This window comes from Trichosurus vulpecula, chromosome 2 (genome assembly GCF_011100635.1).
Source record: "Trichosurus vulpecula isolate mTriVul1 chromosome 2, mTriVul1.pri, whole genome shotgun sequence".
Lineage (NCBI taxonomy): Eukaryota > Metazoa > Chordata > Mammalia > Diprotodontia > Phalangeridae > Trichosurus > Trichosurus vulpecula.
The window spans coordinates 168,570,358-168,587,582 of NC_050574.1; the positions used below are offsets into that span (position 1 = coordinate 168,570,358).

Here is a 17,225-nt window from a genome sequence, read left to right on the forward strand (position 1 = left end):
TTGAGAAATATGGGTGAGATAAAAAACAAAAGACATCAATAAAAAAGTAAATAAAAATAAATGAAAGACACAGTCCACACAATTTAGTTCTTAATATTTCTGAGGAGAGGCATCCCACATGAAAGGATATGAGAACGATCATGTCTGTCCCTTCCTAGTCATTTTCGCTCACCTAATTCAGATCATTATTACCTATCCCCCTCTGAATTAGTTTCCTAACCACAATCTCACGTCTATTGGTATGAAACAAATGGACAGAGGTGAAATCACCCAGCTGATTTGGAGGAAGGGTTAGTTTAAAAACTTGGATTCAGTAAAGGGAATTCAGGGAAGGGATTCATTTTTGAGGAGTAAAGGGAAACATGGGGGGAGAGGTAAGGGATGCAGAAGAAGAAGTTTTGGGTATCAAATACCTTAGGAATCTCTTAGGCTAGGGGATTTGGATACAATGCAGCTAACAATACAGAATCATTGTCCATGGTCACTGCAGGCAGTCAGACCAAATATCATAGAGAGCCTCCTAGTCAACCTAGTTTGGTTCATGCTTCCTACATTCCAGCCACTGTTCTAAATGCTGAGGATATAGAGAAAGGCAAGAATCACAGTTGTGCCCCTAAGAAACTTACATTTTCCTGTGAGAAACAAGTAACAACTAGTTTGAACCAAGACAGAGAAAGGTGAGGGAAAGTAATTTCAGAAGAAAAGGTATGAGCAGTTGGGAGAAGAAGGAAAAGCCTTTTCGATCAAGTAAATTTCAGCTGAGTTTTGTGTTATATTGATCATACTTCATTTTTCCAAAGAGGAACAATGAATTGGATATAAGTAAGGCATCATCTCGCAGTCATCAGCCTGACTTGAAATCCAGCGGTGAGACCAAAGTCAAGACAACTGTCGATGACCTGGGATGCAGTGGATGACCTCAGGGTCTTTGATGTCTGACCAAGCTCTAAGCACTCCACAATTCCTGCTTTAGTTTTCTTCATGGCCATTGGAACCAGCTGTTCTCATCCATCCATTCTACCGGGGATAGTATTTACATGCTTGGGGTAGACATCCCCCTAACTCACCAACAGGTTTAAAGCCCATTGGTTATCCTCAATCTGGTTTAGCCCTTCTGCTGAGATGGCTTTTACTGGAGTGTAGCTGCTGCACATACTACAGCTTCTTGGAACCATAGGTGAGAATTGGGTGATAGGTGGACAACCAAGGTGGATGAGCAGCCTTGAAAGGGGCTCAGCAAGCTCTTACACCAGAGTCACTAATCTTCCCTGAAAAGTAGTTCAAGGAAACTGAGAGGCAGAGGTAAGGGGGTAGACCATGCTAGGTGTGGGAGACAGCTAGTGAAAAGGCACAAACATACGTAGTGGTGTTATGTTCAAGAAACTGCCAGTGGTACTGGAACAGAGTACTTGAAAGTGAGTAGAGTAGCTAGGTTCTGAAGAGCTTTAGAAAGTCATTTTATCATAGAGGTACTAAGGAGATACTGGGGTTCATTGAGTGGGTGGGGGGTGACATGATCAGACCAACATTTTAGGAAAAGAAAATCACCTTGTAGCTAAAGGGAAGATGGGTTGGAATAGGGAGAGAACAGAGGCAGGGAGACCAACCAGAAAGCTGCTGCAACCGTCCAGGTGAGAAGAGATTAAGGCCTGAACTAGAATTGTGGCTGTGCGAATGGAGGGAAGAGGATATATGATAGCTGCTGTAAAGATGAGAATGTCAAGATCTGAGAATAGATTGGATATATGGGGTGAGTGCAATCATAACTAGAATGGCCTATAGGGATTTATTACATTTTGCAAAGCATCTATTGCTAAATGAAATTGGATTTTTGTATTGTAGGACGTAATGAATATAAAGACCAGTTATGTTTTAAAAATAGATCAAATCGATGTCAGTGTGATAGGGGAGTACATTTAGCAGAGGCTTTTGCTAATTAGCAGTTCCTGTGTTAATTAAATTCTGTGTTGAACAATCACTGAATGTGATTTACAAGCATTATAACATAAGTAACCATTTATTCTAATTCTTTAGTCTGGTGTGGAGGAAATTCTGGCTTGCTGAAGTCTATACCAATAACATATAAGCTAAGGCTGTTCCTGTGCCAAGAAGAAAAGACTTTAAATATGGGTCCAGTTGGCAGATTATGTCTGTTGCCAGAAGGCTAGTGATGGTGAAGGAAGCTCTTTACCAGTAATCTGACCATGAGCTGCTAATATATTTTAATGTTCAAATTTCAAGTGCATCATCTCAAAAGTAGGGCTTTAAGAAAATTAATCATTAAGGTCATGATTATGTCAACACACCTTAGATAAAATGAAATATCCACTCATCTCAAAATGCGTCTATAACTGTTTTTAAAAACACTTTTTTAAACACTAGCATCTTTATCAACCTGATGGGATTTTTAAAGTTGCATGCCAGAGCACGTGCTTTGACACAATGAATACTTTATTCCAAGTTCCCCATTTTTTTCTGTTTGAAGTTCACCTTAAATTTCAAAGTGTGCACCTTTTATTTTCTATTTTGAAAAGTTATTTCTAGGGTATTGAAATCTCAGAAGACATCACAGTACCAGCACATTAAATGCTATTTTAGAAAATGATGGTAAAACAAAAGTTCAAAGGTGGTGTCAAAGAAATGATATTCAGAAAGCAAAAAAAAAAGCTGATTCTAAATCATCCTCTGAGGAGAATTGTAACAATTATTACACAAAAGATAAAAATGCACGACTACAATATTTTAATTAGTGGGAAGACACACAATGCTTTAAAACATGAATAGTAAATATAAAATATAGTTAAAATGGGTGATGAATAGAACTGAAGAACAAATTTCAAGTGGAGAGGACTATGTAAATATTGCATTCTTCCTTTAGTATAGCACCCCTGAATCACATTGCTCTTTGTTTTCAAAATGTCTTCTCGAAAATTCTCAGCACTGTATTGTTCTGGCAAAACTAAGTGAGGGTTATCATACGATTAGGATTCAGAATTTCAATCCAGTAGCCATCAGGATCTTGAATAAATGTCAGTCCTTTCATTTTACTTTCATCAGATTTCTTCACAGACTTTACTCGTAATTCTTCAGATCTCTTACAAGCACCTTGTACATCAGGAACAGCAATTTCTATGTATCCAAATCCCCAAGGGTCTGAGGTGCCATTATGGTAGCCTCGTTCTCATTATTTTTAGTGCCCTAGTTGTGTGTTAACTCAGGTAGGTTACACAATGGATAGATCACTGAGATAGGAGTCAGGAAGACCAAAGTTCAAATCTGGCCTCAAATACTTACTAACTGTGTGATCCTGGCCAAGTCACTTTACCCTATTTGCCTCAGTTTCCTCATCTGTAAAATGAGCTGGAGAAGAAAACAGCAAACCATTCTTTGCCAAGAAAACCTCAAAAAAGAATCAGGAAGAGTCAGACACAATTGAAAAATGACTAAACAAAAACAACCTTTCCTAGAAAAAAATCCAAGCTCTTCTTTCACTTTCATATTTTGGGATGTCATTTTTATCCTCAAAAGCCAAGAAACAGAGTGAAAACTCCATAATGGGAAAATCATACTTTTACATTAGTATCATTCCAAGAACCCTCACACAGAAATCCAGTAACTTTATTCTTAATGTTTTTTTGTTGCAGCAGGAAGTCCTTGGTGGCCTGGGGTGTGGGTCAGAGCAGAAACTCAGGGCAGCCTTTTCAATAAGGGCCTTGAATGCCTTTGGAGGCTCAACAGGGATGATGTGGGTGATTCCAGTGGTGCAGGGTCTAAGAAGAGAACATGCCAGAGTCTTATTAATTTTTAAATTTATTTCCTATTTAATTTCCCAAAGCATTTTTACCAAATCATTTCCACTCTTCTCAAATGCCCAGTCCTAACCCTGTCCACTCACGCTCAAAATCTATGACTCCTCCTTCTACTTGAATGAAATTGGAAAGGCTGTGTTGCGTTATTTCCTTCAACTCTACTGCTTCAGAACCACTAAATGTCTTTGACCATTCTTTCCTCCATCTCTTCTGTGAGGAGGGGTCCCTCCTCTGTTTTTTCAATGCCTTCAGCTGTACCCTTGATTCTATTCTCTAAGACTCTATTTCATCTCTCTCTCTCTCTCTCTCTCTCTCTCTCTCTCTCTCTCTCTCTCTCTCGGTCTCTCTCTCTCTCTCTCTCTCTCTCACCCACCCCGGCATTTTATCCCATCAAACTTAATCCCTGCAAGCTAGTTTATACATACACCATTCTACTGAAATCATATTCTTGAAGGCCACTACTAATGCCCTAATAACCTAATTTAGTGGCCTTTTCTTTTCAGTCCTCCTCCTTTGACGCTGTTGCTTACCTCTCTCTTTCTCAAAATTCTTCTCCTTGCTTCCTAATCCTCCTATCTCTCCAGCTGTTTCATTCTGGCTTCCCTCTTCTTCCTCCTATCCTTTAGTTATAGTAACCTTTTCTCCTCTCCTCTTCTATCCTCATCTCTTCTCTCTTCCATAGAGATATTTCCTCCTTCCACAGCTTCAATTCTCCCTTCTTTGTGAATGATTTCAAACCTGTTTCTTCCTGAAGTCCAAGCACATATTTACCTCTATCTGGAGAATTTGTTAGCAACTTAAACTTACCATGTCCACAATGGAACTCTTTGTACTCCTTCCAACCTGTTCTTGCCCCTGACTTCCTTATTTCCCTTGGTGGAACCACTGTGGGCTTTTATTTTTTTTTAAATCACCCAGACTAGAAATTGCAATGTCATCTTTGATTCTTCTTGCTCTCTATCTCTTCTGCATTTAGTTATCTGTGAAGTGTTATCTATTCAATATCTGAAATACCTCTCACAACCATTCCCTTCTCTTCACTCCCATGTGATTGTTCATTCAGGCTCTTATTACTTCTCACCTGAAAGATCACAATAGACTCCTAACCATTCTCTCAGTCACCCTATTGCCCTACTTCCATCCGTTGTGCCATATTTATCTTCCTAATGAAGAGCTCTGATCATATAAAACTTTTAATGCCTTCTATTAGTCATTTTTCAGTTATATCCAATTCTTTCTGACCCCACTTGGTGTTTTCTTGTCAAAAATGCTGGACTGGTTTGCCATTTCCTTCTCCAGCTCATTTTACAGATGAGCAAACTGAGGCAAACAGGGTTAATTGACTTGCCCAGGGTCCAGACTAGTAAGTGTCTGAGGCCAGATTTGAACTGAGGAAGATGAGTCTTCCTGACTCCAGGCCCAGCACTCTATCCACTACACCACCTAGCTGCCTTCTGTCTGCCCACCAACTAAAGACTAGATTTCTTAGCTTAGTCCCCAAGGGCCTTTAACCCCTAAATCCTAATCTATCTTTCCAATTTTTTTTCTCATGCTACTCCTTTACAACATTCTGGTCTTTTACCAATCAAATTATTTACCTTTTCCCAAACAGGTCTATAACCTTCTCCTATGTCCACCTATTGAAATCCTTCCCAGTATTAAAAAAAAACTCACATTCTACTTCCTTCATTAAAACTTCCCTGAGCTCCTAAGGCAAAAGTAATCTCTCCTTCTTCTGGAATCTCAAGGCCTTTGCTTTTACCTCTCTTGTATGACTATCACATTTTACTTTGAATTAAAATTGACTTGTGCACATGACTATTTTTTTCTCACCTAGATGTAAGCTTACTTTGAGATTACCAGAGGAAAAACTATCAAATTACCAGAGGAAAACTATCAAATATGAATAGAATAGAGGGAAAGGTAGGAAATAAAGATGAAGTAGTATAGAGGATAGAGTGCAAAACCTAGCGTTCAAATACCACCTGAGACTCTTACCCCTGTGTGACTCTAAGTAAGTCACTTAACATCTCTGTACCCCAGTATCCTCATACATAAAATAAGAGGTTTGGACTCAACAACCTCTAGGGTCTTCCTGTGTAAATCCATGATGCTATAGGATCTTAGAGGAAGAAAGGACTTTTTTAAAAAAAAATCATCTAGTCCACCAATCATGATGAGGAAACTGAGGCACAGAGAAATTGAACGACTTGCCCAAGATCACACAAGTAGAAGTTAAGACTAGAAAACTGAGTTACAATCCCCCATTCTTACTCCCTTTTCACATTGAAGTTGCCAGTGAAGCTGGCATCTACATGAGAGAGTAACATGGGGGAATGAGACCAGCTGTTGGGGGATACGTAGCAACATTCCCAACAATAGAAATTCCATTCAAACTCTTCAGCCCATTTGTCATCAGAGGACAGAAAAGACTTCCTTTTTTGTTGCATTAATTTAAGATTCCCAAGAACACACCAAAAACATAAAAGATTAAAAAAAAAGAATAAGGCAGTGCTTTCTGAGACCCATTGACCTCCAAAAATATACACACTTATCTCCTTCGGTTAATCTCTTCTACCTCCCTGATTTTCTTTATTATATTGAAACCCCAGCTTTTGTCCTGATGGCCTCAGTACAGACTAGGCCATTAGCAATTGAACAGCAAAACATGTGGACAGAGGAATTGACAGAGTGAAGTGTGTTAGACTAAATATTGTTTTAGAAAGAAGTCCCAATGCAATTAATCCCCACACTCTTTATGTAAACAGTTACTCTTTCCCTGACTTTGCCGGTACAGGTCTCTTAATACCACTTAGCAGTTCAGGGCCTCAATGGAAATGGCCTTTTGCTTTCTTATGGTTTAAATTTGGTTCCTTAGAACTTGGAAATTTCTCTGAGCAACCATAGCCAACGAGGCCTCTTTAGATGGATGTTGGGTTCTTTAAATAGCCAGGCTAGCTCATTGGGTGCATGTGGCTCTCTTCTTCCCAGAAGCAGTTTTCTGAATAAATCTAGCCAAGATGCTGAAGTGAGGTTAAAAAAATAAAGAGTAAATTGCATTTTTTCCCTCTTCCTCACCTCAACTATCCCTCTCCCTCTCCGCCCACAACTAACTCTAAGTCACTCATGAAATCAGTATTTCATTTTAGAAAGGACCATGGAGATCATATAGTACAATGTCTTCATTTTAGGGAATCTTAAGATCAGAGATGGTTATTGATTTGCCTGAGAACACAGAAGAAGCTAGTTAGAATGCAGGTCTCTTGACTCCCAATCCAGTGTTCTTCCCTTTTCTTCTCCACTTTCTACTTTCCTCCAAACAGATCCAGAGAGCACAAAACAGGATACTCAATTACCACCTAGTTATCTAGTTGGAGTCAGAAGACGTGAACTTTAATCATTGCTCTATCCCATACTAGCTGTATTACTTTGATCCTAGATCTATACTTTTTTAAGCTTGAGTTTCTTCACCTGCAAAATAGGGATAATAGAAATTATACCCACACCCCAAAGCATCCTAGATTTAGAGCTGGAAGGGATTTTATAGTTCATCTTGTCAAACCTTCTCATCTTACAGAGAAAACAAACCCAGAGAGGTTAAGTGTCTTGCCGAGGATTACATAAGTGAATGAAAGAGTCATGACTTGAACCTAGATCCTCTACTCCAATACCAGGCCTTTTCCTTTCTGTATTTCTTTTCTTTTTTCTTCCTTCCCTCTTTCTCTTTCTCCTCTCCCTCTCCTTCTTTCCTTCTTTTTCTTCTTTCCTTTCTTCCTTCCTCCTTCCTTCCCTCCTCCCTCTTCTCCTCATGCTTATGTTTACAGAACTATTACAAGATAGGTCTTTTTAAATTTTTTTTCATATATGAATTTCAACACTTTCCTCCCTACAACACTACAAACTAAGTGTTTCTGGATGACAAACATGAGACCCAGAGAGGTTAAACATTCCTTGTCCAGGATCACACATATGGTAAGTGTGGGAGCTTGGATTTAAACCTAGCTCCTGCCTGACTCTAGTACGGTGTTGTCTTTCCACGGTGCTCTTCCTGTAAAAGACATGTAATCACTTGTGGTAGTCTAGGAGATGATTTAGGCTATGATGTGGCACCAGGCTGATGGCATTAACCAATAAAGAAATCTGTCAAGGGAGATGACCTCAGATTCAGGTAGCTTCAGGTAAGTTATAATCTGATATAGAGGGATCTCCTAAGGGCCGTGTTCCTCTCTGCTAGTAGACTTCTTTGACTTGAGAGAATCCCTGTATACCCATTTGGGCCGCCTCTACCTGGGCTCACCAAAGGAACTTTCTCTGAGGAAGAGGAAGATTTGGGGAAGCTCTGCTTACTCAATGTCCTCATGCTGCTCCTTGAGCCATGTAGAGTTTGGAAACTCTAGTAAGGCAAACTCTTGTTTCCACACCTAGACTTCAGGTACTTCATTATAACAGATCTTATCCCTTCTTGAAATACCAGTACAGTAAAAAGGAGAAAGCAAGGTGCACATAACGGACATTCATATATAATTCTCATTTTTTGTTGTTATTCTACTGTTTGGGTGCAAGAGCTTACATTACTTAAGTTAGTTTTAGTTCAGTTAAGTTCAGAATTTAAAAAAAAAATTAGATCTCACCCTCTTCATCCTAGGTTTTTGTGACACTAGTCTCTCCTGGTTTTCCTTCTGTCTGTCTGACTACTCATTCTATATCTGCTTTGCTGGCACATCATTAATATCCCATCTTTTCTTTTTTGGAGTGGAGAAGGCAAGGCAATTGAGGTTAAGTGACTTGCCCAAGGTCACACAACGCATAAGTGCCAAGTGTCTGAGGCTCTGACTCCAGGGCCGGTGCTCTACTCACTGCGCCACCTAGCTGTCCCAATATCCCATCTTTTACTCCTAATTCCCCTTAATTCTAGTGTCTTCCCCTGTGTTAATCATTTCCTATTTATCCTATATATATAGCTTGCTTTGTATATATTTGTTTGCATGTTGTCTCCCCCATTAGGTTGTAAGGAGTATCTTTTGCCTCTCTTGGTATCCCTAGTGCTTAGCACAATGCCAGACACATAGCTGGTGCTTAGTAAATGCTTTTTTGATTGATTGGTTGGTTGATTGATCATTGGCCCTGAAAAGTCAGTGCCCTGCATGGTTCTGTCCTAGACTTTCTCTTATCTCTCTATATTGTCCGTCAAGGAAACCTTCTATGGTTCCACAAGTTTAATTATCTCCTCTATGGTAATGGCTGCCACGTCTATACATTCAGCTCCAAGCTCAGGCCTACATTATCAGCTTCCTGTTGAATATTTCAAACAAGAAATCCCAGACACATTTCAATCTCAGCATGTTCAAAACTGAAATCATTGTCTGTCCCCACCTGTCAAACTCTTTCCTCTTCCAAACTGCCTTAGTTCTATAGAAGGCACCATCATTCTTTCAGCATCCCAGGCTTATACCCTCAGCATTATCCTCAACTCCTCCCTCTTCCTCATACCACAAACCCAACGTGATTACTAAATCTTGCTGTTTCAACCTGTACAACAGTATTTGCATCAGACCCCTTCTCTCTACTTACACAGGTACTACCTTAGTTCAGACTTTTATAACCTCTCATTTAGATTATTGCAATAATCTCCTAATTGGTTGCCCTTGCCTCAAGGTTCTGATGCAGCTTAAATACTTGCTCACAGTCACACAGGTAATAAGTACCAGTCAGTGAGTCAACCAATATTTAAAAGCACCTACTATGTGTAGGGCACTAGGTAAGACACAGAACTTAGATAAACGATAGTCCCTATTCTCAAGGAGCTCAATGTCTAGTGGTAGACACAATGTGCAAACAACTATTTACAAATAAGATATATACAGAATAAATTAGGGGTAGTCTCAGAGGGAGAACACTAAAATTAAGGAGGACTGGCAAAGACTTCATGTAGAAAGTGGGAGTTGAAATGAGACTTGAAAGAAACCAGGAAATCTAGGAGACAGAGATAAGGAGGGAGATAGCTCCAGTCATGGGAGATAACCAGCAAAAATCTGGTCAGAGATAGAGTGTCTTATGTGAGGAATAGCATGGAGGCCAATATTACTGTATCACAGAGCATACACAGGAGGTGTAAGGTATAAGAAGACTGGAGAGGTAGGAAGGAAGCAGGTTATAAAGGGCTTTAAAGATTTTTAAAAAGGATTTTATATTTGATTTTGGAGGCCACTAGAGTGTATTGAATGGGGGGAGAAGTGGGGAGGGATAGAGACGACATAGTCAGACCTAGTCTAGAGAAAGATCAATTTGAGAGCCGAATAAAGGATGGATTGGAGTAGAGCTAGACCTGAGTGAGGCAAGGAGACCAACCAGCAGGCTATTGTGATAGTCTGGACATGAGGTGATGAGAGCTTGCACTGAGGAGGAGTAGGGAAGGGGTGTGTGTGTGTGTGTGTGTGTGTGTGTGTGTGTGTGTGTGTGTGTGAGTATCAGAGGAAAGAAGGATACATAAGAAAGATGTTATGAAAATGAAAATGACAGAACTTGGTAACAGATGGGATTCGTAGAGAGAGAGGGAGAGTGAATAGTTGGGCATAACACCTAGGTGTAAATCTAAGTAATGGGGAGGACGGTGATGCCCTCCATAGTAAATGGGAAGGTAGAAAGGGTTTAGAGTGGAAATTTTTAAAAGTCCAAGTGTCTATGCCATAAGTCCTAAAATCAAAGTTAAGCTTTCCGTTGTGGTCTGGATACAGTATCCTAGAGACAGAGGAATAGTCAAGTGGAATCCTATATATTTGGGGTTTTTTGGTTCCCTTTTCTTGGCCAGTTACATTTCCCTTACACCATCATATTTTTAGCTCTGTGTTCTATCCCGTGATCTCGAAGAGCCTGTGATCAATTTTTAGAAATAGGGACAATCCATTGATGGCCTTTAACTGATCAACTCCTTCCTTTTTACTCTGAAATCAACAGCAGTTATGTGAAACAATTCTTTCAGGTGGCTATGACATAGGTTTAACACTTCAAAAGACATCATAAGCACGGACACCCTCTGAACCAATAGACCACAAGTCCTTCATGCTTTGGTGGACAGTCATAATGAGTTGTTGTGGTCAGGAAAAATAAAATCATAACTTAGTGGCCAACCTTCTGATGATAAACCTCTACAAACTTAGCAAGGCAGGTTCTCCCACAACAGACCCACAAGCCATTGCTGATCCTGCACCTAAAGTCTTTCCAGATGGATAGGACCAGACAAGGCTTGGACCCTAAGCAATTAACAAGTGTTTATTATGTGCTTACTATGTTGCAAACACTGTGCAAAGCACTGGGGATTCAAATAAATAGCCAAAATAGTCCCTGCCTTCACGGAGCTTACAATCCAGTGGTGGAGAGACCATATAAATACATGAGTATATGAAATATCAATACAGAGTAGATGGATGATAACTTTAGAGGGGAAGGCATTAGCGACTGGAAGGACAGGAAAGGTCTCCTGTAGGAGATAACACCTGAGCTGACTCTTAAAGGAAGCCAAGCATTCTAAGAGAAGGAGGTTAGGAGGGGGAGTATTTAAAGCCTGGTAGAAGGGTCAGTTCACTATTTCTGAGACTCAGTTTCTTCATTTGTAAAATGAAGGGATTGAATCTATCCATATCTAACATTCTTTCCTAATCTAAATCGGTTATTCTATGAAACTTCCATGGGACAATCAATGAGGCATCAAAGTTGGACTTACTGAAAGATGATAAAGACAATTTCTGCATGTGTAGAGACATATACAAATACATGCAAATGAAGCAAGAAAAGGATTAGAGAAAAGTCAGTGCACTGCTTTTATTTGGGTAACCCAGCTCGAGCCTCTTGGTTTAGGATCCTAGCAACTTCCCTCATGCTCCTCAAGGCCAGCCCATGAAAGAGAGCCTTCTAGGGAAAACCCAGGGAGCATTGCAGGAAGTGGTATGTGATGCACAAGTTGGTAGTTTCCTTCTGAGTCAGTACTGCCACAAGGGGGTCCCCAGGAACTGGTATACTTCAGAGGAGATGTAATGATGCAAAAGCTGAGGTCATGACCAACTCTACCTTCACTAAAGGGCCCTCGGGGCTTTTCCTGAATTGGTGATTAGCAAAGTCATGGACAGATTTCTCTCAGGTCCTGTTTCCTCTTTGAACCGCTATGCCCTCCTCAACTCCATCCCTAAGCACCCCCCCTCCACCATTTAAAAAAATGATTCCTATCTTATTGTTGTATTTTCCTATAGATTTTCTGGCATTTTTATTTCCAGAGACTCATTTTAAATAACGTTTTCACAAATTGATAGCTTTCCACCAGCCCCTCTCTGATTAGGGTTGTCAGTGATGGAAAGGTGACTATACCAAGGGGTCTTTGGCTTCCCTTTGCTTATTTCTTATTTGCGCATACGTTTTGGTGGCTATTTCTTCCTGTTGCTTGGCAAAGTTTATGTGCTCAGCATGTGTCACTGTGACTTAAAATAATCCTTGAACTAATAATGGCCCTCCCAGATGCCATTCCTTGGGTGTTTTCCTCCCGGCTCCTACTTTCCCTCAACTTTTACTTATGGACCTTGTAAAAGGTTCTATTCCAGAGTAACTTAGTAACCGTGGACTGATCAGGTCATGACCAGCCTTTTCTTTGCTGTGTCTTCCCTTACTCCCCTTAAGTGACCCTTTACAACAGGGGTCAGGACTGGATTTGTAACTAAATCCAAAAAAAAACAGGCGGCAAAAGGCTACAAGAGCATCGAATGTTTCCGAGCCGTTTTCGATTCTTGTTGTCCTAATGTTACAGTTGGTCTTGGAGTCAGGAGACATGGGTCTTAGATGTGGCTGCTACTAGCTAACCATGTATGCTTGAGCAAATTATCTAATTAAGGGCATCATACTACAGAAGGAGTGCTGTATTTGGTGTCAGAGAATCTGAGCTCAATCCCAGCTGGGTTATTCCACTTTGGCCAAACCAATCTGGTTCTTAGTTTCTTCCTTTATAAAATGAGAGGTTTGGATTAGATGACCTTTACGATCCTTTCCAACTCCAAATCTATGATCTAATGGACTACCCTGGGCCTCAGTTCCCTCATCTGTATAACAAATGTTTTCAACTAAAGGATGTGAGAATTTTTAGTCTGGATAACAGAAGACTTGGTGAGGTGAGGTGTGTGTGTTGGGGGTGGGAGGGTGAGTGTTGATTCCATTCTTAAAATATTTGAAAGGTTGTCATGTGAAAGAAAAATTAGACTTGTCCTAGTTGGCTCTAGAGAACAAAACTAGAATCAAGGCATAGCAAACTACATAAGACAGGTTTTGTATCAATTGTTTTTTAATTTTAATTGAACTTAACAATCAAGAAAAAAACAAACATTCTAATATACAAAGAAGCATAGAAAAGAGGATTTTATATGAAGCCGAATTTCTGTTAACATAATTTATTTTTTCAAGTGTATATTCAATTTTAAATGGTAGCAACAATTTGGAGTCCCTTTCTCAAATGAATTAATATTTGTAAAGCACTTAGCACAGTTCCTGGAACACAGTAGGCACTTAATAAACGCTTCTTTCCTTCCTTTCTTCTTTCCTTCCACCCTTCATTCTTTCTTTCCATCCTTCTTTCCTTCTTCCTTCCTTTCATTTCTTCCTTCCTTCCTTAACATCTTTTTCTTTTCTTCTGTGTATTTGTTTTATTGATATTCTTTTCTTTTTTCTTTTTACATTTGTATTCTATTCCACTAATTCATCATTCCCTACCATAAGCCTCCACAAATTGAAGCCCTTCCTTGTAATAAATAAGTATATTCAAGCAAAAAAAGTCAACACATTGGCTATTTCTGAAGGTGTATACCTCCATTCCATTACCTCTGATTTTGGTTCAATTTGAAGGAAAAGCTTTCTAACACGGCCTTCTTTTCTTCATCTGTAAAGTGATTGGCTCTGTATGATCAATCCCATTTAGCTTTGAATTCTATAATCCTTGGAATTAAGAGTTGTTTAAAAATAAAATGGGAGGCCTTGAGAAGTAGTGAGAAAAACCCTATTGTTAGAAGTCTATGAGTGAAGGCTGGGTGACCCTTTCTCAGCAATGGGTTGGACGATTTGATTTCTGAAATATCCTTTTCTGCTCTGGAACTATGATTTGACAGCTAAAGAGATGATCTCTAAAGGCCCCTCCATCCCTAATATTCTATGAACTTAAGCTATCTATAGTATAACATTCTGTACTCAGGGGGCCATTCTCTGACTGATTGTTGTTACACAGAGGTTTTAACTAGATGTGTAAGGTCATTGAACTCATTGTCCTCTTACTATTTTGAATAGTGACCTTACACCAAGCTGACTCAAACCAAACTTTTGTAAGTGCAAATCACTAAGCAAAGCTGCACAGTCAAGTTTTCCAAATTAGCTCAAGGGTTTCAGGTGGTTTAACTCAAGAGGGCTCCAGATACTGACTCATGTTGCTTGTTCTTTGTTTTAGAAAAGGACCAATGTCATCACAGGGTGATGTCTTGACTCGTGCGTGAATTGGATTTAAGTGAGGCAGAATTGCACAGTTGTCCCCCTCTCTCTCTTTTCCTGAGTCATTGAAACCCAGGGGCAGGACAAAAGTCAAGATGATTAGTGATGGTCTAAGATGCAGTAGATGACTTTGGTATCTTCAATGCCTGACGAAGCTCTAAGCGCTTCACAGCACCTGCTTCAGCTGCCTTCATGGCCCTTGAAACAAATTGTTCTCATCTATCTATTCCACTGGAGGAAGTCCTCACACGTTGGGGGTAGACATCCCCTTAACTCACCAACAGGTCTGAGACTTGTTTACCCTCAACCTGGTTTAGCCCATCTGCTGAGACAGTTTATCAGGGTGTGGCCACTGTGAATGTTACAGTTTCTTGGAGCCACAGGTGAGAACTGGGTGAAGGTGAAAACCCAAAGACAGATGAGCAGCCCTGAAAAGGGCTCAGCAAGGCTTCAAACTAAAGGTTCTGGTCCTCCCTGAGAAACTCATACACCCCACTGACTCATACAATATCAATGTTCAAAGGGATCTTAGAAATCATATAATTCAGTGCCCTTATTGCTCAGATGAGGAAACAAAGGCTTGCCCCATATCCCTTGATGATGTCATAAATTCAACAAGGTATTTCATTCTTTTAATTGAAGACTTTGATCCCCATAAATGAAAATATCCTTTTGAGGGACTAGGACATACTGAAACTCACATTAGTCATTTACACTTTAGTGTGAATTAAATTGCCTGGTGCCAGCAAAGCCAATCTCCCTGTAATAAAAGGTCCTGAGGACGTTTTAAAAATCATTCTATTCCCTGCTCAAGTAGAGGATGTTTTAGTCAGGAGTCTGAGTGTTATTTTGATATATAGTGGCTGTTTTTTCAGTAGCAATAAACAGTAACTATTTGTCAAACCTGAGTTGCCCAGAATGGTTGTCTAGACAACACTGTCATCTGAAGAGGATACCAAAAAGAGAGGAACAAGACCTAATCTAAGAGCTGACAAGGAGACTGAAATAGAATGTCAATGATCAGAAATTATAAACTTCTAGGAAAATGATCAGAGACAATCATACCGGTTCCAGTCATCCAGGAAATAAAGGGCTATTTGTCATTAAAAACAGTAGCCCATATTCATGTCTCCTTGTAATTTACAGAGACCTTGGGAAGTCAACAGTGTAGGCATTGTTATACATGGGGAAAATGAGGCCCACAAGGGGTAAACAATAAAACCAGATCCAAAACCACATCTTCTGACACCAAGATCAGTTCATGTTCCACTGTACCCTATTTCCATCCTTCTCCATAACTGGGATCTAACAGCTACAGAGGTCTGGGAGCCAAGACTTCCTTTAGAACTCACAATTTCCCACTTCAAGAAACAAGATTGGAGTGGACCCATTTGGAAGTGGCATTTGAGCCACTCCTAACTGGCCCTTTCCTCAGCCTCTTCCAACCTGGTTTCTAATGCCGCCATTTGCCCGAAACTTCTCAGTCATTCTCCCTGTCATCTGGTTTTGTAAACTCAGAGTCTTCCTCAATCCTTCACTCTTCTTCAATGCCATTCAATCAAATCACAGTATCTCTCATAATCATCCTCTTCTATATATGCATACAGCCTAGTCTAGGCCTACAATACTTCTCTCCTGGATTACTGGTATAAGAACCTCCTATTTGGTCTACCTACTTCATTTCTCTCCCTGGACAATCCTTCCTCTCTAGAGATACCAAAAACAATCACCTTAAGGTCCAAGTTGTCAGGTTAATGGGGAATAAGATCTTACCCACCCATCAATAGGTCTCATGTGGAACCCATTAAGGAAAGCTTGCTTGCTAGTAGGAAGGTTTACACACCTTTTGTTAATTTCTAATTAGGCACTGAGTCTAAAGAGTATAAATTCTGAGAGGTGAGCTTTTGCTTTGGACGCTTGTTTATGAGAAAGATGTGATTGCCTAGTCAAGACTCTGAGTGGCCATATGTTCAGAACCCTCTGACTGTTCAGAAGTAAAAGTTCTCTCGATTCAGTGGTGTATGTAAAGCTTTGATTCAGGCAGTAGAGTCCTGTATGTTGGTCTTTATTTCTCTTCTTTGTATTTCCTGTCTGTATTTTCTTGCCCCCAGAAGGCAAACATGTTTTGGGGCTGCTAGATAGGCAATCCTCTTCCCTTCTGACCTATATGATCTTTAAAAAAAAACAACTGATTTGGGGAGGGAGGGGTAGAGTGGTTGGCAAAGTCTGTACCTCTTCTCCTCTCCTCTCCCAACTCCCCCAGTCCCGATTCTCTCTCTGAGAGATACACTGCTGTGGATATCCCCTCCTTTTATGGAAGTTCTGACAGCTGAAACTCTGACACCTGACATCACTCTTCAGATAAAATGCCACACTAGGCTAGTTTGCCTGAGAAATCCCCCTCTTCTCATCTAGGCCTGTCGATCAGCTCCTCCCTCAAGCTGCTTGGGTGAATGCTGTCTGTTGCAGGATCTCTCTCATTTCCTTAGCTGCTGCTATCTCTTGGCCTGGGAAAGTCTTCACTTGGGTCTTCAGGCTTAAACCTGTTCTAAATTCTGTGGGCAAGCTCAGCTAACTTCCATGGTCTCTGCCCCAAAGCAGGCATCTGCATCAGAGCACAGGCTTGCCCCAGACCAAACCCTAGTCATCCTACTACTTTCTGGTCAGACCTCTAAATGGGGAAAACACCATTTCCATGTACTTCTTCTACCTCATTTACTACTATTCCCCTCCATCCACTCTACATTTCAATTAAATTGAGTTTTCTTTGCCATGTACCCCCCAAATGGCACTCTATCTTGGCTTCTATGTATTTATACAACCCATCCTCCATACTTCGATTACATTTCTCCCTCATCTTACCCTCTCAGAGTATTTGTCATCCTTTCTACTTTTTCTATATCCTTT

The 17,225-nt window shown here is 40.2% G+C and overlaps 1 pseudogene; it reads right to left on the reverse strand.

The window, feature by feature from the left end:
- Positions 1-2,959: 2,959 nt before the first annotated feature.
- On the reverse strand, positions 2,960-15,784 carry LOC118836851 (annotated as a pseudogene).
- Positions 15,785-17,225: the final 1,441 nt, after the last annotated feature.